At 45.1% G+C, this 25,984-nt stretch overlaps 1 long non-coding RNA gene across 2 annotated transcripts in view; it reads left to right on the top strand.

The window, feature by feature from the left end:
• LOC132360678 (uncharacterized) overlaps nt 1–25,984 on the top strand; it is a 68,741-nt gene that overhangs the window by 11,265 nt on the left and 31,492 nt on the right. The gene's annotated exons all lie outside the window — the stretch shown is intronic.

Below are 25,984 nucleotides of genomic sequence, written 5' to 3'. Positions count from 1 at the left end.
GTCCTCTCTCTGCCAATACTTACTCATGACCCAAACAGACACATTTCAAAAGAACACATAGTTCCCCAAACACTGAAACGTGCATAGTAAAGCTCATGTGTGGGGTGAGTGGTGATTTGTCAGGTTTGCCCTGTCTGGAGTCCATCCTCGTGCCAACTCGTGCTGCCTGTCACTGTTCTTCATAGAATCTGAGGATGGCCAGGGACCTGGGAGGTCTGGGAGACCTCGTGCCTGACCAAGGAGGGCAGTGGAGCTTAGGAGCTGAGACAGTCTGCAATACTCGCATGGATAAAAGGCCGAGCCAGAATGGGAATCCGGGCCTCCTGACGCTGGCAAACAACCTAGGCTTCTGGACTGGGCTGCCTTGGGGAGGCAGTAGTTGTGCACTTGGGATTGCCTGCTTTGCAGCCTTGCTTTGGTTTCCTCATCTATCAAATAAAAAAAATAGTAGCTCTTACCTTATAGGACTAGCATGAGGTGAAAATAATGCACAGAAAACATTTAGAACATCCTTGGTGTGTGATCACTCTGTAACTGTTAGCTATTATTATTCTGATGGCTTGGTCAGCTTTCCTCCATTCTATTCAACTCAGTGAGAATTTGGCACCAACCAGGAGCTTTGCTGGGGCTGTGAAAACGGCCACATTGAAGCTCCACCTTAACCCTGGCCAGTCTCCCAATGGCCAGCATTTTGTCTTAAGAAAAGCTGCAAAAAAGAATATAGATGGTCCAATGCACAGTCAACACTGGTGGGGGCTAGGCTATGTGGCACTGAGCCCACCTCTGAGATGGCCTGGTTCAGGGCTGCTGGCAGTGCCCTCTTCTCGGAGACCTTGGGCTCAGTGTCGATTCTGGCTTGGTACCTGATACTGGTATGGGGAGTATGGATTGAGGTGCAGGAGCTTGGGGCTCCATGTACGTGGACCAGACGAAGAGAGGGAGCAGGGGATGACATGAGGGGAGCCACGGCCAGGCTCAAGGATGCTGAGCCCTGGCTTGACTCAGCCTTCTATCTGCTCTCTCAAGGCCTCTGTCTGTATGCTGGGAAATTCCTGGGGGGAGGTTAAACCCCGATCCTAAAAGGCACGTAGACACTTCTTCAGAGCTTTGAGTTGCCTCACTCTGCCCAACAGCTTTCTGAAAATGTAGTCTTGCCACACTGGAGGAAGCATGGACCAAAAGCAACGTGGGACCCTGTGTCAGCAGGATTTAATAGACGGGGAGCCAGAGCCTCAGCTGAATGCGTGAAAAGTTAACAGGGCTGAAGTTTTAATAACATTTATTTCTCCTGCACACGTCCGTACGTTATGTACCAATCTGCGTTCTTCCAACGTGAGCATGCACCTTTGATTCTATCAGCTCACATCGTCCTCTTCCCCAACTGCCTACACACCAGGGTCAGGGATCCTCTTTCAAGGAGTGAAGCAGGTATGGCCAGGTACAGAGATGCTCTTTGCAGACCATCCACTGTATCCCGTCAACACTTAGGCCTGGCTTGTGTTCATTTGCATTCTGTTGTCTGCAGAGTGACAAGAGCATTTTCTGTCTCAGCCGTTCTTGATGGAGAGACCAACAGTCCGTACTTGAATACACCTGGGTGGACATTCACTACAGCTGGTTGGCCTGCTGCAAGCGGAGCAGGTTGATGATTTCTTAGAAATTTGCTCTGAGGTCAAGTATTTCTCAATAAAATTGGAAGAAAAAGAACGCATATGATTCATAACAGACATTCAATAAATACAAACAATTACTACCTTAAAAAAATAGAAAAGAAAAAGAAATTTGCTGTTTCTAAATGGGATCGAAATAATCCTTAAATTCTCTTATGGATCCCTACCTGCGATTCATTCGTTCTTAAAACAAAATGGCAGCGGGCCAAACTTTTCATTGATTTCTAGCTGATTTGCAATGAAATTAAATTCCTGAGTAAAACGGATTTTTTTGGTAAACGTAGAAGTGGGACTGCTAAGTGTTTCCATTTATTAACCTAGTATTTAAACGCATCGTGTCTTGATCTTCCTATTTTTTTACTTTGAGTTCCTTCCACTTTCCTTCCAGAGTTCCTTATGCAGATCTGGGAAGGAACAGCAGGGGGAGAAAAGCATGAGTCGGTTTGGGGGTTTGAAATGGGAAAGAGCAGACATTTCCAGTTCCCAACATCCCTATTTCCTGAATATCTTCTGAGCCCCAGAAAATGGCTCTCGGCTGCTTTGCCGTCTTGAAGCGGCTTCCGCTTCTGCACTAGCCCCTGGGGCTCAGTGGCAGCCCCGGAGCACCCCGCTCCCAGCCTCCTGGGTATGGGTTGGGTGGCAGATGTGTGTGCAGGGGTGGGAGCCTCACACCGCCTGTCTCTCCCAATTCATTCCCCAAAGGGAACAAAGCCTTATTTCTTTCCTCTCAGTTCCCAGGCATTTGCTGGGGAAAAACAATCCTTGGCAGCTCAGGGGTTAAAAACAAAACACAGCGAGGGGGAAAACAAGCCAGGCAGCTGCAGCGGCTCCTCAGAGCCCACTCCAGGCTCATCAGAGGCCCCAGCAACTCCTTGGAGACTTGAACCCTAGGCGATGGAATTTTCCCTTGCATGGAGGCTATTGTCCTCTGGAAAGGGCCAGGGCCAGAGGAGGGCCTGGGGAGCCCTGATCTCCCTGAGCGGCAGCCCAGGGAGCTCCTGAGAGCCCAAGGGCTCCATGCCACCCAGCTGGGCTTGGGTGAAAAGGCAACTGGGGTGCAGCTCACCCCTGCCTGCTTTGAGAAAATGGAGGGTCTGGTGGGGGGCTTCTAAAGGCCTGGGCACCAGTTGTTACCCCACTCCTCAGCCCCAACAAGCCAGTCACTGGGATGGAATAAAAGGCTTGGTTCCCTTGGCAACCGCAGGGGCTGCGGTCTTTCACAGAGTAGGAGATGGGCTTGGGGTGGGAGTGGGGGGGGGCAGTGAGGGGGAGGGGGGGATGGGCAATCTGTTTACCAGCACTGTCTGAGGGACACTTTTGTAGGTTCTGGCCTGGGAAATGCAGGATACCCTAAGTGTGGGAGATGTTCTTAACTGCTTCCCAGTTTTGAGCCACAGTTGGTGGTCCGTGGTGGGAATGGAACTGTGTAGGCCTCGCATGAACTTCATGGACGGCTCAGGAGAGTTCAGCCGAGCTTACCTTCACAGGTACCAAGGCCTGGCCCTGTTTTGTAAGTGGAGACCCCTGAAGTGTTGATAGATGCTCGAGCTCATAGAGGGCTATTTGTGAAGCAGAGATAGAATAACAGGCACCTGTCTCCTGGGTCTGATCTCAATGGACAAGGCAAAGCTATTTTTAATATCAAGCGAAAGAGTTGCTGAAATACGGACAAAATGCAGAACCTGGGCTGACTTTGTCTCAAGCACTAGACTTTGTGAAAGGTGTTAAAAAATCTATACACATACCAAACAGATGCGTTTTGCCTCAGTGAAAACAAGTGATAAGGGCCAGGAGACCTTGACCCAGGACTTTGGGATGAGAGGTCCCAGCATGTTGTCACTAGTACAGAGGTGCATGGGAATGTTGGTGTAACCCTCCGGGGTGTTAGACCGTGAGGCCTCGCAACCTGGCATTGACAGAAAGCACCTTTCATGATGCCCTCAAAAGGGTGGCATCTATTACATGGAACAAGCAGAGTCAATAAAGTGATACGGTGGTTTAAGAAGCGACATGAATAGTATAAAGCAGCCCACTGTTCAGGACTCTGAAAATGATTTTTGAAAATGAAAACCAAAAACAAAACCCAAACCCCTATCTGGTGTAGCCGGGCAGTTCTTTTTTTTTTTTTTTTTTTTAATTTATTTGTTTATTTATGTATTTATTTTTGGCTGTGTTGGGCCTTTGTTGCTGCACACAGGCTTTCTCTAGTTCCGGTGAGTGGGAGCTACTCTTCCTTTCAGTGTGCGGGCTTCTCACTGCAGTGGCTTCTCGTTGCGGAGCACGAGTTCTAGGCACACGGGCTTCAGTAGTTGTGGCATGTGGGCTCAGTAGTTGTGGCTTGCAGGCTCTAGAGCGCAGGCTCAGTAGTTGTGGCGCACGGGCTTAGTTGCTCCGCGGCATGTGAGATCTTCCTGCACCAGGGGACCAGGGCTCGAACCTGTGTCCCCTGCAATGGCAGGCAGATTCTTAACCACTGTGCCACCAGGGAAGTCCCCCGGGCAGTTCTTGGAGACAATGAGGACGGGGCTCATGGCTGAAGCCTTGCTGGATTCTTCTGCTTTTGCCTGAGGATCTGGGGGTGGGGAGGGGCGGGGAGAGGTCCCTGTGCTTTCCTGAGAGAGTGGCTGGGGCCATCCCCCGTGAAGTACTTCCTCAGACACCACAGGGTCAGTCCCTTCAAAGCTCAGCTCCAGTGGGTGGGTCTCTTCTGAAAGACCTAATTTGAGGAAACCTCAAGGGTGAGCCCGCAGATGAGGAAACACCTGGGTGACAGGTTCTGGATCAGGAAATAATCCTGAGGTACCACTGCAGTTGCTTCGCATACATGACCTATGGCCAATCAGATGGCCACCTGCTTTAATAATCATCATCAAAATGATAAAGATAATAATAATAAAACGGTCAAGGAAACACTTATCACCTAATTAATTTACGTACAGACTGGTGGGCTGGCAGAGAATAAGTCCGGGCAATGCAAGATGACAACCTATTTAGAAAATATACAGAGAATGGAACTCAGAGGAGGGAGACTGACATGAGGTTACCTTTTGAGCACTCTTGTGTATATATAATCTCATTTTAGTTTTATGACAAGTCAAGGACGGGGGTGTGAGTGTTATTCCCATTTGTAGATGAAAAAACCGAGGCCTGGGTAGGTTAACTAACTGAAGCAGGGTCTCACAGCTGAAGATGGAGAGAACTGGGCTTTTTGTTTGTTTGTTTTTTATCTCCTCCTGTTTTATTTTTTATTTTCATTAAAATTTTTTCAGCTTGATTTTCTTTTATTATTTTGAAGTATAGTTAAAATTTTAAAATAATGATTGTTTAAAAATTAAAAAAATTTAAATACCATTTTTAAAGGTTACATTCCATTTGCAGTTATTATAAAATATTGGCTATATTCCCCGCATTGTACGATACATCCTTGAGCCCATCTTACACCCAATAGTTTGTACCTCCCACTTCCCCACCCCTATATTGCCCTTCCCCCCTCTCCCCACTGGTAACCACCAGTTTATTCTCTATATTTGTGAGTCTGCTTCTTTTTTGTTATATTCACTAGTTTGTTGTATTTTTTAGATTCCACGTGTAAGTGATATCATACAGTATTTGTCTTTCTCTGACTTATTTCACTTTGCATAATGCCCTCCAAATCCATCCATGTTGCTGCACGTGGCAAAATTTCATTGTTTTTTTATGGCTGAGAAGTGTTCCATTGTGTATCTATACCATATCTTTTTTATCCATTCATCTGTTGATGAACACTTAGGTTGCTTCCATGTCTTGGCCATTGTAAATAGTGTTGCTATGAACATTGGGGTGCATGTATCTTTTCCAATTAGTGTTTTTATTTTTTTTCAGATATATACCCAGGAGTAGAACTGCTGGGTCATATGGTAGAAGAACTGGGTTTTGTATCCTATCTGATGATCTTAGATCTATGTAACAGCCATTTTCAGATATGACTTCTCAGTTGAATCTCAAAACTCCTTATTAAGGCAGGAGATTATTCTCATTTACAGCCTCAGAAGCTGAAGATAGTGGAGTTTAAGTGACTTGTCCCAGTCCAAGACTCATATGTGGTAAAGCTATGACTGCTCTGGGGCTTTTCCCACAATGGCGTGAAGCCTGGTCTCACGGTCCATTCTCATGGATCTAAGAAGATTTGAACGTCTGCCGTTCATTCATTCATATATTCAGTCATTCAATTAATATTTGCTAAGTACCTATCATGAATAAGGCATCAAGGGGAAGAGAAAACAAATTAGATTTTTTAAAAGTCCCTGTGAGTAAAAGAATTTTTATAATCTCACTGTCTTGTGTCTGCAGTTGTGGCTGTCAGTGGAGATTTTCTGAAATCGATGTGCTGATTTGTCTCATTCAATAAGCTGATACATTCACAAAGGGAGAACTAAAACATTAAGAGCTACGGGATCACAGACACTCCCAGGGCACCTCACTCCTTAACGTGGACAGAGTAATTCAGCAAGCTTGGGATGGACTCATGGTGACACCTGAGCAGAGGTAGAGGGAAATGAGTTCCAGCCAAAGCTCCCTTGGGCGGTCCATGTTTACACAGCTCCTCAGCCTAGCCAGCATTCCTGTGTCCCCTGGTCCCCTTAGGCTCCATTGTGAGGGGCCCCTCCCACGGATAGACTTCCTCCCTATATCTGATTTCATGGTCCAGCTACTTCCTGGACAGGACCAAACACTTCTCAGATGCCTAAACTTATATCGGCCGAAGCCAGGGTATACGCTGGTCATATTCCCTACTCACGCATCTGTACAGGATTACTTATTAAAGATGACTTTTCACACGGAACTACCACGGGGAAAAACTAACCCCCTAAGTGACAGGAGCCACCATAATATGTGTAGGGCAGCCAGAAGCATTTAAAGACAAGTGGGACATGGTATTGCCCATGAAGGACATGCAGGGTCAGGCGGGCCCATGAACAAAATTTCCATCCCTGTCCATATGGCCTGACATTCATTCATTCATATGGGTCAAGGTGCAGGTATTTATTAGAGTTCAGTGTGGAGGGAAGCTAAGGAGTTTTTATAAGGAAAACGGAAACCGTAAGAGAATGCTGGGGACAGACTTTTGAAGGGAATGAGTTGATTCAAGTATTCATTCAACAAATACATATACTGGGCGCTTTCCCTAGGACCCGGTACTTGGGCTCTTGTTTACATGGTGTCTGGTGCTTAGTAGGTTCCTGTGGATTGAGGCTGGGAGCAGGTTGCATAGGCTCTGGGGGTTGACCTCTGAGAGGTTAGAGGGTAGACAGGGAGGGTGAAGAACACAGGTGCTCTAATGCTGCATCCACCCCAATCTGCACGGCTCAGGTTTTGTTGCCCAAAGGCACCCAGGGGACATTGACAGGGAGGCACAGTTAACCTCTGTGATGGGAAACATTCTAAATTTTAGAGGCTCAATTAGGAAAGCTTTCACAGTCTGTATAGTAAACCCTGATGACTCCATTATTTATAAACACTGATGACTCCATTATTTATTAACTCCAAACCTTTTTAAAAAGTCTTAACATTTTGCTAACACTACTTCATTTTATTGCTCAGTCTCTGCCTCTTTTTCCTTCTGCCTAACTTCCCCTCTCCAAGTAGAACTGCTGGACTTAGCAAATCAAGATACAGGACCCTCAGTTGAATTCTAATTTCAGATAAGCAACAAATAATTTTTCAGTGTAAACATGTCCCAAAGAATGCATGGGAGATACTTATGCTAAAAAAATGTGTTGTTTATCTGAAATTAAAATTTAACTGGGTGTCCTATATTTTATCTGGCAACTCTGGCCCCCAGCCTTCCACCCCCAAGCCTCTTTGAATGTATTTTTATTTCCTGTCAGTACACAGTACCTCTCAGGGCAGAGTTTCAAGGTTTACTGTCCCTTGGGTGAAGCAGTGTTATGAATTGTCTTCACTCCTCCTCACTAAGTGTCCCCCTCCCAGATAGTTCAGAAAATAGTATATCTCTGCTGAGGTTATTTTCTCTTTAATGCTATTTTCTCTTTAACGCCATGTTCACGTTTGGCTTTTCAAACAGGAAAGTGCCAGGCACGTCAGATAATTTTTCCACAGCTGTTTTTTATATCTCTTCCATCTTTCTGGTCACTTTTCCTCAGGTTTTTTGTTAGAGATCTCTGAATGGATAACGTCCAATGGTACCACTAATCCAGATGTGAAGACCCAAGGGGATTCAATTTTGGCGAGAGAGTATTATCTGTGGTTTTCTCAGTTCCCTTCCTGATAATGCCCACATTAGTCAAAAGCCAATGTCTTCTGAGCACATGCAAGATTGAGAAGGATCATAGGTAGGGCAGGCCCATTTGATAGAATCCTTGAAGTCTATATATTTTGCCCTTTTTAATATTTTTTGTGTGTGATATGTGTGTGTGTGTTTTAGTTTGATAACAAGCCAGTAAAACAATTGAGCAATTGAGAGAATGGAGGAGGGAAGGCAGGTAAGAAAGATTATATTGTGGTTTTGAGGGTGCTTTCACTGTAAGAGAATAACAATGGAGATGGTGGCTGTGTTAGGAGGGTAGCATTATGATTTTTCTTCCTCTTTTCTGTTTTCCAAATGTTACATAACATAGTTTTCTAATTTAAAAGCAAAACAAAACAATTGAAAGAGTGATTAAAGCTTCCTTTTTAAAAAATGCAAGGTCTTGCTATTAAAATGACTATAAAAAGAAAACATGGCATTATAAAATTATCAAAACAGGTAAATGCTTTATAAACTTCACAAATTATTTTCTGAGTAACTGTTCCACGATTACATAGCTAGAAGGTAGTGTTGCTGGGACCAGGACTCACATTTGCCTAGTTTAAGACCCAGTCCCTTCCATAACATTACAGCAGAAATGTACCAGTTGGATCTTGTAGGAATGTATCTGTTCACAATCTCAGGAGCAAGAATCACACAGATTTCAGGACTTTGTTACTAAATTATTTCTCTACAGTTTGAATCTGACATTGCTTCCCTGCACAATGAATGATTTTCATAATATCGACCCTTTGGCACAAAATTTCTAGAGCCTATGAATGAATCAGCAGTGAAAAGTTGATTATAATAGTAGTTACTGTTTCCTGGATGCCATGTGCCAGGTACTGGGATGAAATTTGAATTCATTTAACTAATTTAATCTTTGCAACCTAGGTTTTAGCCCCATTTTGTAGATGAGGAAATGGAGATTCAAGAGATATGAAGATCACACAGCTAGTAAGTCTGGAGGCTGAGATTCAGAATTAAAAGCCTAGTTAGGTGCGACATGTTTCATTGTATGCTAATCCTTTAAAAACTCAACAACCCCTGTTGAGGGCAGTGCTTTCGTCCCATGCTCTTTCTCTAAGCAGTGGGTAAACAGGTCCCACTGTTCATAAGACCAGTAAAAGAAGAGAATAAGAGGGAAGGCTTGGATTGAACCACAGTCCATAGTGTTGACTTAACCTTTTAGATGACTACAATGAAACGGAGAGGCAACTTTCTGAAGAAGCCACAAATTTCAGATCTTTCTTATGTACCCCATTAAACGGCCCCTTCCCTTAGAGTTTGTTCTGTGAAGGCTGAAGAGGAAATCGGCTTCTTCATTTCTTCCCAGGCCTTGGGAGGATCACTTTCTGTATTTTTTTTTAAATTTTATTTATTTATTTAGGCTGCGTTGGGTCTTTGCTGCTGCGCGCGGGCTTTCTCTAGTTGCGGCGAGTGGGGGCTACTCTTCTTGCAGTGCGCAGGCTTCTCATTGCAGTGGCTTCTCTTGTTGCGGAGCATGGGCTCTAAGCACTTGGGCTTCAGTAGTTGTGGCTCACGGGCTCAATAGTTGTGGGTCGCAGGCTCTAGAGCACAGGCTCAGTAGCTGTGGTGCACGGGCTTAGTTGCGCCACGGCATGTGGGATCTTCCCGGAGTAGGGATCGAACCCGTGTCCCCTGTATTGGCAGGCAGATTCTTAACCACTGCACCACCAGCGAAGTCCCACTTTCCATATTAAACTGAGCATCATACGTTCCTGAGAATGCCTCTCCCACAGATTTGTTTTGACAACCAGGAGGGAAGATGGGAGGCCTGTAGAATGGGCTGCATGATAATCTAAGAGGATCTAGGAGAGCCCCTTCCAAAACAACGGTTGATTATTTCCAGCTCCCTCTCAAGCTGGGCTTCTCAGAGAGCACCATTTATCAAAGGGAGACACCCGGCCCTCTAATTACCTTCACCCTTGTCAGAGGTGTGTTCAGAGGCTTCTATCACCCTGATGGTGACCTGCTAACGTCCATGCCTCTGGTCAAAGGTTTGTTTATGTATTTCATTAAATAGGGTGAGCATTTATCAACCATTACTGGTATTTCATAACCATTCCTCTTGGTGTTGTAATTAGAATTCTTTTGTATCCTCCAATTTTGACATATGATTTTTTAAAAATAGGATACTTGGGTTTCAAAATCATGCAGTTTTCCCCTTTATGTGTTTGCATGGGAATGTAAAAAGGAACTGGGGAGAGAGGTTCTCCTAGGACTTTTATGCACAATGCCTTCTTTCCAGAAAGCCCCATTTAGTGTATTTTGGCAATTGGTTTTATAATAAGTTATAGATTTCCCTTCCTTTATATCTCTGGGACAGGCATTCCTTTCTATTTTATAGGGAAGGAAATATTGCCTAAAACCTTAGTGATTTTGCTTCCTCACCAGAATAGTACTTTTATCATTGTGTAGCAAGAATATCTACACAGATTTATTTGGTAAAGATTCTATTCAAAGGTCTTGGTACTGATTAACGATGCTTGGCCCGCTGAACAATGGGCGTAACCTGGGCTTGGTAAACCAAATAAGACCTTTGTCTTGTTTTGCTGGCTGCTCAAAATTGCCTCTACCATAAAATCATTCAGCCTCCAAGGAGAGGCCAAGATTCTTCTTGTAAAGACCTGGTGTTTATTTTCTGGCCTTGATGGGTAGTTGAATACAAGTGGGGACGCTGATAGGAAAGGCCTTAAGGACATGTGTGTGTGCTTGTGAGTCTGTGTGTGTCTCTACACACTTGTACGCATGCTCTCAAGCATACTACTTCCCCCTGGGACCCATGGTGTGGGGGATGAAATGGTGAAGCAGTTAGTTTACCTGCATATCAGGTAAGGCATGAACACAGGCTGTTTTCACCCAACTTTTGCTCTGAAGTATCCACATCCTCTTCCTCTCCCACACTGGTCGAGGCCACTTTGCCCAGGTGGATAAAACAAAGAACTGCTGCTCTAGATCCAGCAGTCTCCAGACAGAGCTATTCTGCTATCCTCATAGATGCCTGGAAAAGAGTTAAAGTGAGCTTGAGTATGTGATTGGATTAGCATGAACCCACCCCTCTCCTGGGAAAACTACTTGGGCTTGTTGCAGATCGGGGTCAACAGTGTCACACTTATTTCCCAAAAATACTCCAACTTGCTAAAAACTTTTTTGAAAATAAAATCCTCCGATACCACAGTATATACCTTACATTTCTCAGAAGTGCTGCCTGTACCTTTGGGCAAATCCCTGAGAGTGGGTTCCCTGACATGGATCTGGTTTTCAAGACAAGGGAAAGAAGCATTAGGAAGACTCCACTCCAGTGAATTGAGGCCTGACCATGGCTGTGTTTTATAATGGATTATTTGGAAGAACTGGGAAAAAATACTCTCAGAAGGGATCAGGTTGACAGCCTTAAAATACCCAAAGGGCTCTCATGGAGAAGAGGAAATGGATTTATTCAAACTATGACTGAAGGGTGGAAGTTTCCAGAAGGAGTGTTTTGGTTCAATGTAAGGACGGGTATCTAACAGTCATCCAACAATGAATGGAAATCTTCCTCGGAGGTGCTGAGAAAGGCCCCAGTCTCAGGACCGTGCAAGCAGAGGACAGCAGGGATGTCGTAATGTGAATTCCAGAAGTAGGCGTGAGGTTCAACTGATGACCTCCACGGTTCTCTCCAGCTCTAGGATTATATGATTCTATATCTGTAGTTTTCCATTTCCCTATTAAGAAGAAATTTTCCACATTCAAAATTGTTTCAGTATTTGATAAATGTTGTGGGATGATTTCTGCTCTGTTTAACGTGGGGCTTACTCCTTTGCCCCACGGCTTAACAAGACATGAATACATCAGTGCCATTTGTCGGGCAGAGGAGATGGAAGTTTACTGCTGGAGAGGAAAGTCCTGTTTAGATGGGACCTAGTGTGGAGGGGTTGGGAACGCCATGTCTTGCCTCATACCTCTGTGTCTCTGAAATTCCTCCATCCAAAGGACCTGGGCATCTTACCACAGTTCTGGGTGGTGGACGCTGCAGAAGCTGTCTGTAGTTGGACTGCTCCTTTCACCAACTGCCTCGGCAATTCTCTCAGCATCCTCCCAATCGCCCACAATTCCATATCCTTCCCAAAGCCTGGACGATATGAATATCCTAAGGAATCTCCTGAAATTCTTACCCAACTTGAAGACAGAGTAAACTGTCTTTGAAAAATAACCGACTCTCTTTCAAGTGCTCCTTTCATTAAGCTATCATAAATAATTAAAAAACCTTCTGTTGAAAAACTCCACTAGCCTAAACATCTATTACATACTAGATCTGACTTTAACTTTTAAGTGGAAAGTTCTTTTGTTTAAACATGGTTAAATCTTGGCCTTGAGGTTTGGTTGATTTTTTTTTCTTTGAGAATACTCTTTCTCCATCTCTCTTGGGCTAAGGATATGTTGCAAGAGAGTTCTAGGAGCTGGAAGTAAAATACTTATTATTCAAAAATGAATAGGGACTTCCCTGGTGGTCCAGTTGTAAAGAATCCACCTTCCAATGCAGGGGACGTGGGTTCGATCCCTGGTCGGGGAACTAAGATTCCACATGCCCTGGGGCAACTAAGCCCACATGCCACAACTACTGAGCTCGCACGCCTCAGCAAGAGAGACTGTGTGCCTCAAACTGCAGAGCCCACGCGCTCTGGAGCCCGTGCGCCACAACTAGAGAGAGAAACCTGCATGTCACAGCTAGAGAGAAGCCTGAGCGCCGCAACGAAAGATCCCACATGCTGCAACTAAAACCTGACTCAGCCAAAAAGATAAATAAAATAAATAAATATTAAAAAAAAGGATAAACTCACACCAACTCATTTTATATCAGTGTTCACTTTAATTAGTAGAGTGTGACCAAGGATCTGGGATATAAAGACCTCACCCTTGTTGGGGGATCCAATTCTTCAGCTCTTCCAGCAATCACCAAGGAGAGGTAGGTATTAGCTATCAGATTCCTTTAGCTAAATTTCAGACTAAAGGCAATGAACAAAGGGCTCAATGTGATTAGTGCAAATTAAAACCACCAGGAGATACCATTACACATTCATCAGAATGGCTAAAACTTAAAAAGCCTGACATGTTCAAATACTGGTGAGGATGGAGAGCAACTTGGAACTCTCATGCACTGCTGGTGGGAGTATAAGTTGGTACAACCACTTTGGAAAACTGGCAACATCTACTAAAGCTAAAACTACCCCATGATTCAGCAATCCCACTCCTGGGGATATACCCAAGAGAAATGAGTTCATATGTCTTCCAAAAGAGATGTACGAGACTGTTTTTGAAGTTTTACTCATAATAACCCCAAATTGGAACCAACACAAATGTCTACTAATAGGAGAATGGATAAATAGATTGCAGCATATTCATACAATGGAATACTACACAGAAATAAAAAAGAACAAACAGCTGAAACAACTGATACAACATTTTTTGAATGAAAGAAGCCATACCCCAAAGAGTATATTCTTTATGATTCCATTTATATAAAGCTCAAGAACAGAAAAACTAATCTACGATGATGCAGAGCTGTGATTACTTTGGGTAGGGGGATAGTGACTTGGAGGTGGGACGAGGGAAATGTTCTATATCTCAGTCTGGGTGGTGATTTTTTCTTTTTTTTTTTTTTTAATGTTTAGGCTGCGCCGTACAGCATGTGGGAATCTTAGTTCCCCGACCAGGGATCGAACCCGTGTTCCGTGCAGTGGCAGCACGGGAGGCTCAGAGTCTTAACCACTGGACCACCAGGGAAGTCCCTTGTGTGGTGGTTTTATAGGTGTATACATTTGCAAAAATCCATCCAGCTGTTCATTTAAGATTAGTGCACTTCAGAACCACAGTGGGATACCACTTCATTCACCACCAGGAGGAAGGCTAAAACAAAGAAGACAATAACAAGTGTTGGGGAGGATGGGAAAGAACTGGAGTCTTCATGCATGGTTGCTGGGATTGCAAAGAGATTTTTTAGCAAACAGTTTGGCAGTTCCTCACAAAGGTAAACATGGAGTTACCACATGGCCAGTGATTCTACTCGTAGGTACATATCCAAGAGAATTGAAAACATATGTCCACGTAAAAATCTGTATGTGAATGTTCATAGCAGCATTATGCATGATAGCCAAAAAGTGGTAACAACCCAAACGTTCATAAGCTGACAAATGGATAAACAAAATGTGGTCTGTCTACAGAGTGGATTTTTCAAGGATAAAAAGGAATAAAGTATTGATACATGCTGCAATATGTATGAACTTTGAAAACATGCTAAATGAAAGAAGCTGGTCACAAAAGGCCACATATTGAATGATTCCATTTGTATGAGATGTCCAGAATCGTAGACAGAAAGTAGATTAATGGTTGCCAGGGGTTAGGGGGAGAAGGCAATGGGGAGTGACGACTGATGGGTACAGTATTTTTGGAGGAATGAAAATGTTCTTAAATTAAACAGTGGTGATAGTTGCACAATTCTGTGAATATAGTAGAAACCACTGCATTGCACACTTTAAAAGGGTGAGTTTTATGGTATGTGAATTATATCTCAGTAAAGCTATTAAAAAGAGATTAATGCACTCTACTGTGTGTATTTACACCTGAGAGAGAGAGAGAACAGCAAAGGTGAATTCTTCAACTAAAACCAAACCAAAACAAAACAGGGGAAGGGGTGTGGGTTAAGAAGAGAAAGAAGAGAACTGATTTGCTTGAACATCTCAAAGTGCCAAGTACTCTATGTACAGCATTTCATTTAATTGTCAGAGAACTCCTGTTACATATGTATTCCCAAATTAAAGGTGAGGAAACCGTCTTCTTCAGTAATCTGCTAAGGTTTCCAAAGCCAGGACTTAGGGTCCAATATTGTTCCTCCTCCAATTTACTGCTCTCCCCCGGGTGCATTCCCACGAGGGGCTAGACTTGGCCTCGGAGCTGACTTTGTCTGGAACACTCACTTGGCAGGAGAGGACCCTGAGACCCAGACAGGTGATGTAACTTACATAAGACCCCATGGCCAGCCTGTGGCAGAGCTGGGTTAAACCCTGATGTCCCAGCATAGAATTCTTTTGTTAATAGCTAATAAACTTAATAGCACTATACTGAGCTCCTTATTAAATAGATCTGTTTGGTGCAACCATCCCAGAGAGCAGTCTGGAAGGGCTCAGTGCCGTGAGGGTGTGTCCACCTGGGTCACGGAATCCCCTCCTGGGATTCTCACTAAGAGCAATTCTTGCACAGGTCATTAGGATATTCACTTCAGCCTTGTTTGTGGCAGGCTAGTTGTCCATCACCAAGGGAATGGATAAGTTAACTGTGGTGGCACATACTATGGAATACTCACAGCCCTTAGAAGTAGGGAACTACATGCACATATTATACTATACAATTATCTTAGAGCTGGAAAAAAAAAAGCAGGTAGTCAAATGCTACTTAGAGCACGCCATTTGTAAATTAAAAATAGAACTCCCCACAAAATACTACCAGATATTTTACAAGGAAGTATGCATATCAAAGGCTATCTAGAAACACATTAGTATAGTGGCTATTGGGGTGGGGGGGGGGAAAGCAGGGAGCATGGTGACACCATGAATAGAATAGTATGATAACAATTCTTTACTGCTGAGGTCTAGAAAAAAAAATGAATAATAAAAAAAATAGAAGCATCAGATATTTTACAGAGACAGAAATGTGTCTCCTTTTTTAACTGACAGAGGCCTGAGTTCACCTGGAAGTGGCTAAATCAAAATCTACAAACAATGCCTTTGGAAGTAAGGAGAGGGAATTCCAAAGAGAAGAGGGTCTCTAGCTGGGGCTTGTTTCTCTGCAGATGCCTCTAGCCTTTCAAGGAGAGCTCACAGAGGGCTCTTTACTGCTTCCCACTCTGCCCTTGGCATTTCTTACACAGTTCTTCCTTGAGGCCTACAACCATACTGTCTTCCTCAGAAAGCCTACTGGCCTGGAAATGGGTTCCAAGTGAGGAAAATAAAGGCACAAAATGGGAACATGATTTGGCCAAGGCAGGTATTACGGGCTGAACTGTGTCCCAAATAGTCCTAACTCCTCACTACCTCAGAATGTGACTATATTTGGAGATAGGGCCTTTAAAGAGGTAATTTAGTTAAAATGAGGCCATTAGGGTGGGCCCTAATCCAATCTGACCGGTGTCTATATAGGAAAAGGAAATTTGGACACTCAGAGAGACACGGGACGGGGAGGGGGCCGTGTGGGGTGCTAGGGGTGGGGGACACGCACAGAGACCATGTGAGGACACAGCAAGAAGTTAGCCATCTGCAAGCCAAGGAGAGAGGCCTCAGAAGGAACCTGCCGACACCTTGATCTTGAACTTCCAGCCTCCAGAAGTATGAGAAAATACATTTCTGTTGTTGAAGCCACGCACATTATGGTCAGCTCTCAGTAATTCCTTTACGAGTGCCACAGGCCTGAGTAAATTTGGAAATATGTTGAATTCTGTGGGATTTTGTTGAGACAGCCCTGGCGAATGAATGCAGCAGGAATTGGCAGAGCTGGGACGTGGTCTCACACATTTAAGAACAAGTCTTTGTTCTGGGCTTCCTGATTAGTGAAGTTATTCTGTAGGTCTTAGTGAGCAAATCTAGGGTCAAATTTTCCTAATCAAGACGCCCCCGTCTCTGAGGGGTTGGAAGAGCCGACTCAGGTGGGTCTCTGGCGAGAGCAAGAAAAATCCTATGAGCTCACCCAGTCCCATCCCCCTACTCTGGGCAGCAGTTAGGGAAGCCTTCCGATTGACAGGGCACCTGGCAGTTATGGGGCCCCAGGTGAAGGAGTCACCACACCTTGGGAGAGACATTCAGCTGAAAGCGCCTCTCAGCCTCCAGTAGTTCCTTCACAAGTGCTGAAGGCCTGAGTAAACACTTGTCCTCACGGGCTTTTCTAAAGACTGCTCACTCCAGCAAGCCCACTGCAGGTGTTTAAAAGCACAAGTCCCTTCTGATATCAGACCAGAGATCATTGCTCCTATATCAAGGGACGAGTGAAGGTCAACAGAGCTCAGGAACAGAGGGGCTGAGCCTGGGTCAGTACTTGGGGCAGGGCAGCAATGCCTGTACCGTATGTACACGTAAATGTCCCAGCGGGCAGTGGTGAGTGAGGTCACTAGTATTGCCTGTGTTCCTGCTTGTCAGTTCTTACCAGGCTTCTGGGATCCAAGGAGTTTCACTGGTAAAAGAGAAATATGTTGTGTGTCTGTGTATTTGAGGGGGGGGGAGACCTTGTATCAGGGATTTGGGGTGTATGTATGTGATGGGAGGGTGGGGGTAAACAAAGGCAAAAAGGAAGGGAGGAGGGACAGCCCAAGCTCCATCAGCTCCCCTGAAAGGTTTGAGAACCTCCTGAAACCTGGGTTCTTTCTCAACCAGCATGTGTTGCCTAAGAGGCCGCATTGATAAGGCCCTCCTACTGCTCACAGGCAACACCCTTCCCATGCTGTTACCCTGCTGGTCCATGACAAACCAAGCCAAGTCCTGTAGGACTGAGGGCTGTCTGGGCCTGGCTGAGTCATATGTACTTGTTTGCTTGGCTGGTCCAGTTCAAACACCCGTTGAAGAAGGCGTCTCAGCTTATCCTCATTCAAGGGGGTTGCCTGCTTCCCATGGTCATTGAAGGCTCTGTGCTGGAATCCAGCCAGGCAGTCCTGGGGGTTTAAAAGCTACACCTACAACTGACATAGTGTGAGACATTGGTGAACTACTTCATGCTCAAGGCTCAGTTTGCCCAACCATAAAGTGGGAGAATAATTTTGATTCCATCGGGCTGTGGAGAGGAGCAAACAAAATAAAAACAGAAAATGCTCTTGGCATAGGGTGGGCATTAAAAAATATTAGTTTCCTTCCTTTCACCAAAATCTCACCTGGGCAGTTTGTGCCTTTCATTCATTCATTTATTCATTTATTGAGTGCCAGCTGAATGCTGCACTTAGGCAACATGGTGGCCCAGTTGTCCCTGTCTTTATGAAACGTACAGTCTAGTGGGTAAAAAGCAAAGTGAAATCAGGCATTAGGGAGGTTTGGCATCATGTTTTCTCAGCCTTGTTCTTTGACGTCTTGTCACTTGGCCATGAGGCTAGGCACGAACTTGATGCTCAAGGGGAATTCTCTGAACCAACCTTGAGAATAAGACGGTGGTGACTCACGACAGGTTAGTTTCCGGCATCAGGTTAGTTTCTGGCATCAGCAAATGAAGGGCTGGGGAAGAGTTAAGGGAATCAAGCAGCTGTTACAACCACCATCGTCATCTTCTGTTTATGCGGGACTCTTCTCCCTTTGCAAGCTAAGTGCTTTATGTACGTTACTCAGTGAATTCTCACAGCTTCCTCCCAGGGCAAGGAGGAGGCAGAGATTATTAGAGATGAGGAAACAGGCACGGCCAAAAGACAACCGTCTTGCCTGAAGTCGCAGCCGGCAGAAGCACTAGACCCAGAATCGGGTTGCCCAACTTGGAGTGCATTGGCTCATACTCTGACCGTCAGGGCAACGAGGTCAGGTGTTGTGTGTGGCTGTGGGAAGCGGGGCTGTACAGTTTGTTCTGATGCTTCCCAAATACAAGTTCTAATTCGACACTCCATTCTATTCAGGTGGCTCTGAGCATTACATCTAGGAAGACTCCAATGTCGGTCTCTTCCCTGACCTTTGATACTGTCCTTAGGAAGTAAACGTGATGGGACTTTAGAGGTAATTCAGCCCAATCCCCTTGTGTTGCGAACGAGGAAACTGAGGCCCCGAGAGATGGAATGACTCACCCGAGGCCACACAGATAGTAAGTGGCTGAGCTCGGTCTAGAACTCAGCTCTCTAGCCCAGGATTCTTTCTTCCCCCAGGAAAGTCCCCAATAGTGGCATTTGCTTTCCAGTCCCAACCCTCTCAGTCTTCATCTGCAGCCACGTGTGACACCCCATGTTGGAGTTCCAAGCCTCCAGTTCTTCCACCAGCGCACGTCTTTGGGATTTTTCGAGGAGAACTGTTGGTCCCGAGGGCTGTCTGGAATACTAGCCACAGGATGGGTACCTGGAATTTGCAGTGAATCCTGGAGATTCAAGGGTGGGAGCCACTGCTGCTCCCATACTTGCTCTTGTCTGCAACGTCAGCCCTCTGAATCACCTCTCTCGCTGGAGTGCTGAAAGCACTTAGCACACGTGGGAATATTTTCCGATGACAGTGACTTCTGCAGCATAGATAACATCTGTGTTTGTAAACTCTTTTACCTACCCGCCTTGCCCCTGTCTTCCACCATATCATCACATGATCTCAGAGGCCTCCCGTGGTGAGTCAAGTGCTGGTGTCTTGGGCAAACCTCAGTCTATGGCCTCTGTCCTCTGACTATCCTGCCTCAGGTCGTGTGCCTTCTGGAGCCTCGTAGACCAGCCGGACAATCTTGCTTTGCTTCTCCCTACGTGATTCCCACACTTGAAGCCCTCTGGTGTGAATGTGGGTAGATGGCCGTACGTGGAAATGAGCTATTTTTTATGTTTGTATTTTGATGTTGACTTTGTGTTTTTTAACTTTGTTTCTCTCTTGGGGTCCCGGGAGCAGGGAGTCTTCAACTTTATGGCCCCCCCCCCCCGGCCTACTTCCTTGGTGCGATCGCACAGATCTCACAGACACTGCCACTGCTGGGGTAACTCTGCTGGGACTTTCTCTCCGTTCCTCCTGGAGTATAGCTGGCCTGATCCCCTCCATCCCTTAGGAGCTTGCTGTGAAGGTGGTACAGCTGCGGTTCACACAAGGCAAGAAGGGAGACGGGAAAGATCCAGACGCAGTGTGGGCAAGACATTGCCAATTCCGCTGATGCAATGAGTCCCCCGTGGCCAGAAGGTGACACTGTCTCATGACACAGCCTTGATGGGAGGCCTCCCCATGGAGACGAGGCTGAGCTGTCTGGGTAGTGAGAAGGTGCCTGCATTGTGGGCCTGGGCACCGGAGGGAAAATGCACTCAGCCCGCCCTTCTCAGGCGTGAGAAATCTGCTTTGGGTGCCTGCTGAGGCTTCGTGTGCTACCTGCCCTCTTGGGGGTTATCTAGTGCTCTCTTCCTTGATTGATGCTCCAAGCGCTTTACATTTATCTCACTCATCTGCACACTCTGAGGAGTGGGGAAGAGACACGTATTATTAGGGCCATTTTACAGATAAACTGGGACGCAGAGCAGGTGTGGCACAGGGGTGGAGCTGAGAACACATGTCTGACCCTGGCTTGCAGTACATACTGTGCCCTGTCCTGTCCACATTGTCTCCTAAGCCCAAACAACAAGAAAAAAATAGCTTCAGAGGAAAAATAGCGTTAGTCTTTTATCTGATGGCAAACCTAATAGGTAGACTGTAAAACAGTTCAGATGGTCACCAAATTTGGGCTATAGGTTTTTCTCTGAAGGGGAGGAAGGGGAAGGGGCTGATGGTGTCAGGATAGCCTGGGGGCTTCAGCTGTAATAGTAATGCTTTGGGGGGTTTTGTTGGTGTGAACAGGGGTGTTCTGTTTTTCTTGATTTCCTTTCTGTATCTCTTAAATATTGCACACTGAATTGAAATCATTCTAACAATACAAAAAGCATAACATTATTGTTCAAAAGGAAGGCGTTTTAACTATTATTTCCAAGACCTGGGGCATTAAGGATTGAAAGAATTGTTTAAGGAAACAAAAGGGGGTGGTGTACAGGGAATAGTTTGGCAGAGAAACAATCACGGAATTTATCATTATGAAGTCAAAAATTGAATCAGGCATCCCAGAAATATTTAATGAGGGCCTACTATGTGCCAAGCACTTTAGGGCTTTAGGTTTAAGCCCTAAAAAGTGTAACACGGTTCCTGTTCTCATGGAGTTTTGATTCTAACGAGAAACAAAAGTAAAAAAAGTCAGTAGTCAGCAAATATTATACAAATTAGGCTGAAAACAACAGAAAGGGGTTTAGAAATAACATTTTGGGGACAAAGGCCTCTTGGAGGTAGGGATTCCCCCGTGGACCCATCTCTTGGTCCCAAAGGGCTCCTCTGTCATCTCCCACTGCACAGATTTGGGGAGCAGCCCAGCTCACTCAGGGGGAATGAGGAGAGGGTGGGGGCAGAGCTAGTATGAGGAGCACCAGGGAGGCCTAGAAGCCTAAAACCAGACCAGTCTGGGTGCTGGTTCCACCCTAGGTGTGCCCAGGGCTTGTGCATTATACTCTAATGAAGGGTTGGGCCAATGGTGGTGTGTTTCTTTTCTTTTCTTTTTTTTTAATGAGGTGCTGTTTTGCATAGATAAATACTATGATTGTGATGTGGGAACCAAAAGGCAGATCATTATGCAAAAAGCACTGGCAGAGGTGAGATTATGAAACCAGTTCTGCTTCAGGCCTGCTGCCTGAGCGTGGGAACTAGGAGGTGTCTGATTGTCTGGGCCTCAACCTGGGCCAACTGGATGGAGGCGGCCCTCTCTAGCTCATCTCTTGACAGCTGGGCTGGGACAGGAAGCATTCCTCTCTACTTTTTATGTGAGATTCAGAATTATAGGAAGAGGAAGTGGAGGGGGGATGCAGGTGGCTTCCCCCCTGTGGTCCCCACATGAATGTATGGTCTGTGATTGGTGGAACCAAGACTCCGCCTTTAACATCTATTCCTGGTTGTTGTAAAATGAGATAGGGGGCTTTAGGTGCCCAGGTGAGGCTCATAGAGATGCTAGGCCTGGGAGGAGGCCGAGCACAGAGAAAGGAAGGACTTCCTTGGTTTTGAGTTTACAAGCTGACTTCTTAGCTGGGGTAGCTGGATCTCAGAAGAGGAGGTGGAGACCTGCCAAGAGATGTTGCTTGGACAGCCAGGGAGGAAAACTCAAGTAGGCTGGCGAGAGATGGAGAAGACAGCTGGGGAAGAAGAACCCGGGCTCCAGTTTCTAGGCAGAGGATGTTCCCATGATGCCTTACAAAAGGAGGCTTCATAGCTGCTAGAGTGGTCAACCAGCTAATAAACATCCTGCACGTAGTCTGTGCTTCAATGCCCCCATCTGCCTGCCTTTTGTCCTGCGGAGAGTGAGCCCTGTTGACAGCTTCCAAGAGGTCAGATGAAAGAGATAAATAAAGCCAAGGTCAGCACTGTCCAGGATGGAGACACAGCTGCCCGCATCCCAGGTGTTGGCTGCAGCAAAGGCCGTAGTGAGAGTGCCCCCTACAGAGCACATCAAGGAGAGGCAGCCTGGGGGACAGGGAGCCTGAGGGGTCCAGGAGGCTAGGTAAAGGCCATCTATTCATTTACTCAGTCAACAACTCTTTGTTGAGTACTTCCTAAGGCGTCAGTAAGACAAAGATCCTGTGTGCATGAAAGCAAAATCAGAATAACCGCTTTATGTTACACATCTGGAGAGCAACCAGATTGTTCCTCCTGGTTTTCCCTGGTTCCTCAGCACCCTGTTACAACATCAGCTCTAAATAGGAAGTGAGAGTTGGCTAATGGTCTTCAGAACATACCGACCTCCATTTCCAACTTCTACTGGCGGAATAGCTGGGGGCAGGGCCGAGTGGGAATTGAGGGCATTGGCTCCACCCTTCCCAAGGTCTTAGAACTCAGCGGGACGATGTTACTTAGATGCTTTGGGTGGTGTGGCAAGGAGTATCAATGGTGCAATTCAATTATGCCAGGCTGCTAACGAGCTAAGTGTTGTATCTTTATTATGCATCGAATACTGGACTCATTAAGGACCTACAGTGTCTCAGGACTTCACAATACATGCTACACAAAGATCATGATGCTGTAAGAAACTCAGAACCCCTACTTGTCCAACTTCTTCAATGACCTGATCTTAAATTGATCTGTAAAACTAACTGTGATCCTTATTCCTAGGGCTCCATGAGAATGACTTAATGGAGGATTACAATATTCACATTTCATGTCATCCTAGGAATGGCCTTTGGACCTTATTTCTACTCTGTTCTCACTGCAGGGAATGACTGTAGATTCCCACCACACCACTAGTACCAGTTCTGGAAGTGAATTGTAAGGAAATTATTCAACAGAAACCAAAAACTGCACATTTGAAGATGTTCGCTGCTGCTAAAAATTGCAAACAACTTAGCACAACGGAGATATAAAAGATTAGAGGACTAGTTGAATAAATGATAGCAAATCTGTAGGTGGTATATTACACAATCATTAGAAATGATAGTGATAATGCCTTTGCAAAATGATGGGAAATGTTTCTTATATGGTAGTAAAAGGACAAGGTAGAATGTCAGTAAGTATGTACATTCTGGTAATATGTAAAGTATGCATTCATATTGAAGATTGTTTGCAAAAAAGTTAATTGTGTTAGAATGGTGGGATACTAGGGGTTTTATTATTTTATAAATCTAGTGTTAATGTTAGATGTAATTTCACAGCACTCTAAAAAAAGAAAAAAAAATCCTGTCTTAGAATATCATAGTAACTCTTCAAGATTAGCCATTTCCCCATCACCCTAAAGTTGATTCTTTTTTTTTTTTTAAATTAATTAATTTATTATTTATTTATTTATTTATTTTTGGCTGTGTTGGGTCTTCGTTTCTGTGCGAGGGCTTTCTCCAGTTGCGGCAAGCGGGGGCCACTCTTCATTGCGGTGCGCGGGCCTCTCACTGTTGCGGCCTCTCCCGTTGCGGAGCACAGGCTCCAGACGCGCAGGCTCAGTAGTTGTGGCTCACGGGCTTAGTTGCTCCGCGGCATGTGGGATCTTCCCAGACCAGGGCTCGAACCTGTGTCCCCTGCATTGGCAGGCAGATTCTTAACCACTGCGCCACCAGGGAAGCCCAAGTTGATTCTTAAAGTGAGGCGTGGGGTCTACTGGCATCTGAGTGACCTTGGAATCATATTAAACATGCTGATTCCCGGTCCCTGCCCAACTTAGAACAAGAACCCCTGGGGCTGTAATCCAAGAATCAGCAGCTCAGCCAAGCTGCAAAATGATTCTAATGCACATTCATGTTTGAGAACCACTGTTCTAGAGGTTCTCAGAAACAAATTGTAAATAAATGACGAGAGGGAGAAGTTGATTTTCTCTCATGAGAACCAGGCTGGTTCTCTGAAAGCCAAGGTACTCAGGAATCAGTTAGCCAATTCTTTGAATTTACCAAATTTGTCAGTTTACCAAAATTGTTTTAAACAATACTCTTTTGAAATATATTCAATGAAAATGTTCTCCACGAACATCTGATTCGTTCTGCCTGTGAATGCGTTAGTAACTCTGCATCAAGAATATATTCTATTCAATTCAATAGATTCTTCTCGAGTAGATTCCTTCATAAGAAGAATGAAATATTTTCATTAAATAACATATTTTTTAAAAATATATTCATAAGAAGAACATATTTCTGAGAACACTAAATCATTCTAGGTCTCCGAGCTTTGGACAAACTGAATATTTCTTAAATTGCTGTTAAGAAAAACATATTGAGAATATTCAAGAAGGTTTTGTGAAATTAGTGAATTCAGTGAATTCAAAGAGTTGTCAGTCAACAAATTGATCCTTTGGGGTTTCATATTTGTTGAATTGATGTAGAGTCCCTCCAAAAGCCCAGGGTACTCCAGCCATGTTGAGGTTCAGGAGAGTCGGAGGTCTAGGAGGCTGAGGGCTGGGTGGCAGACCATGGAAAGATCTGGGTGTGGGAGTTGTCTCCCCAAGGCCCTGATGGTCCCCCTTAGAGTCCTAAGGAGGCCAGTGGTGGTTCTTCCTCTGTCCACATCTGGTAGGGTCTGGAGCCTGGCAGCCATTTCATCACAGAAGACAGTATATCTCTCACCACACTTTTAAAGATATGAGACTCATTCTTTAGGGAGCTTCAAAAAGGAGGGTGACAGTTTGCAATGTAATTGGAGAAGTGGGGCCAGACCGCACTCTTAGACGAAGGAAGCCGCTGTAACTCTTGCTCCCCCTCACCTAAGGTGGGAAGTCCTTTCTCCCTGGGTCACCCTGCCCCTGTGAGTACCACAGCTCTGTTGCTTGTGCCCATTCACACATGACCTCCGTTGTGGGTTTCACTCTGACAGCTTAGCAGCTAATGAAAGGAGATTGCTGATGCCAACAGCCACGCACAGCCTCAGATAACCACTGACAATGTCAGCTCACGTTTACTGAGTGCCTTCCACGTAAGTAAGAGTACTCACCAATTTCCATGCACTATCTCATTTAATTCCCACTGCAACCCTCTAAAGTAAGGAGTATTATTATCCCTGATTCACAGATGCTAAATCGTTGCTCGGGGCTTCACAGCCATTATGCAGACGACCTGAGCTTTGAAATCAGGCAGGTTGGCTCCAGAGCGTCTGTCTCCTTTGGTTAGCAAGAAACACTCCGTTTTATTACCTGGAACCCATCTGCTGCCAGTGCGGGTTTGAGGACGAATGTTAAAATGAGGAAGGAGAAGAGGAGGTAGTCTCATAGGTGGCCTGCTTTGCACTTGTTACAGATGTTCAGACTGGACCAAAGGCATTTAAATGGACTCTGGGTCTTGGGGCCAACAGCAGATGAAAGCCGGCAATTCCCTACTGAATATAGAAGGAATCAATCAATAATACAGGTCCTGAAGAACGCCACTGAGTGTCAAACACCAAAAGAGATGGAAGGCACCAGACAAGGGCTTGTGTTTTCTTTTTTGGGTTGCCAGAGAAAATACAGGATGCCCAGTTACATTTGAATTTCAGATAAACAGCAAATAAATTTTTAGTATGTCCCAATATTACATGGGATACACCTAGTCTAAAAAAATTTTGTTGTTGTTTATTTAAAATTCAGATTTAACTGGGAGTCCTGTATTTTTATTTGCTAAATCTGACAACCCAATTTCTTTGAGGAGACAGCTCACAACCCAGGCCGTGTGTTAATAAGGACAGAGTGAGAAGTACAGATAGTGAGGCCTTTGGAGAAGGGAGAGTTCTGGATTTAAACCCAAGGAGGTAACTCAAGCTCCTGGGTAACAGACTCAGTGGAAGGGGGCTTGTGATGGGAAGGCTTCCTGGCAGAGCTGGTTCCTAAGGATAGATGG

This window comes from Balaenoptera ricei, chromosome 2 (assembly GCF_028023285.1).
Source record: "Balaenoptera ricei isolate mBalRic1 chromosome 2, mBalRic1.hap2, whole genome shotgun sequence".
NCBI classification, from domain to species: domain Eukaryota; kingdom Metazoa; phylum Chordata; class Mammalia; order Artiodactyla; family Balaenopteridae; genus Balaenoptera; species Balaenoptera ricei.
The sequence above is the reverse complement of the archived record's forward strand: the minus strand, read 5'-3'. Positions and strand labels throughout refer to the sequence as shown.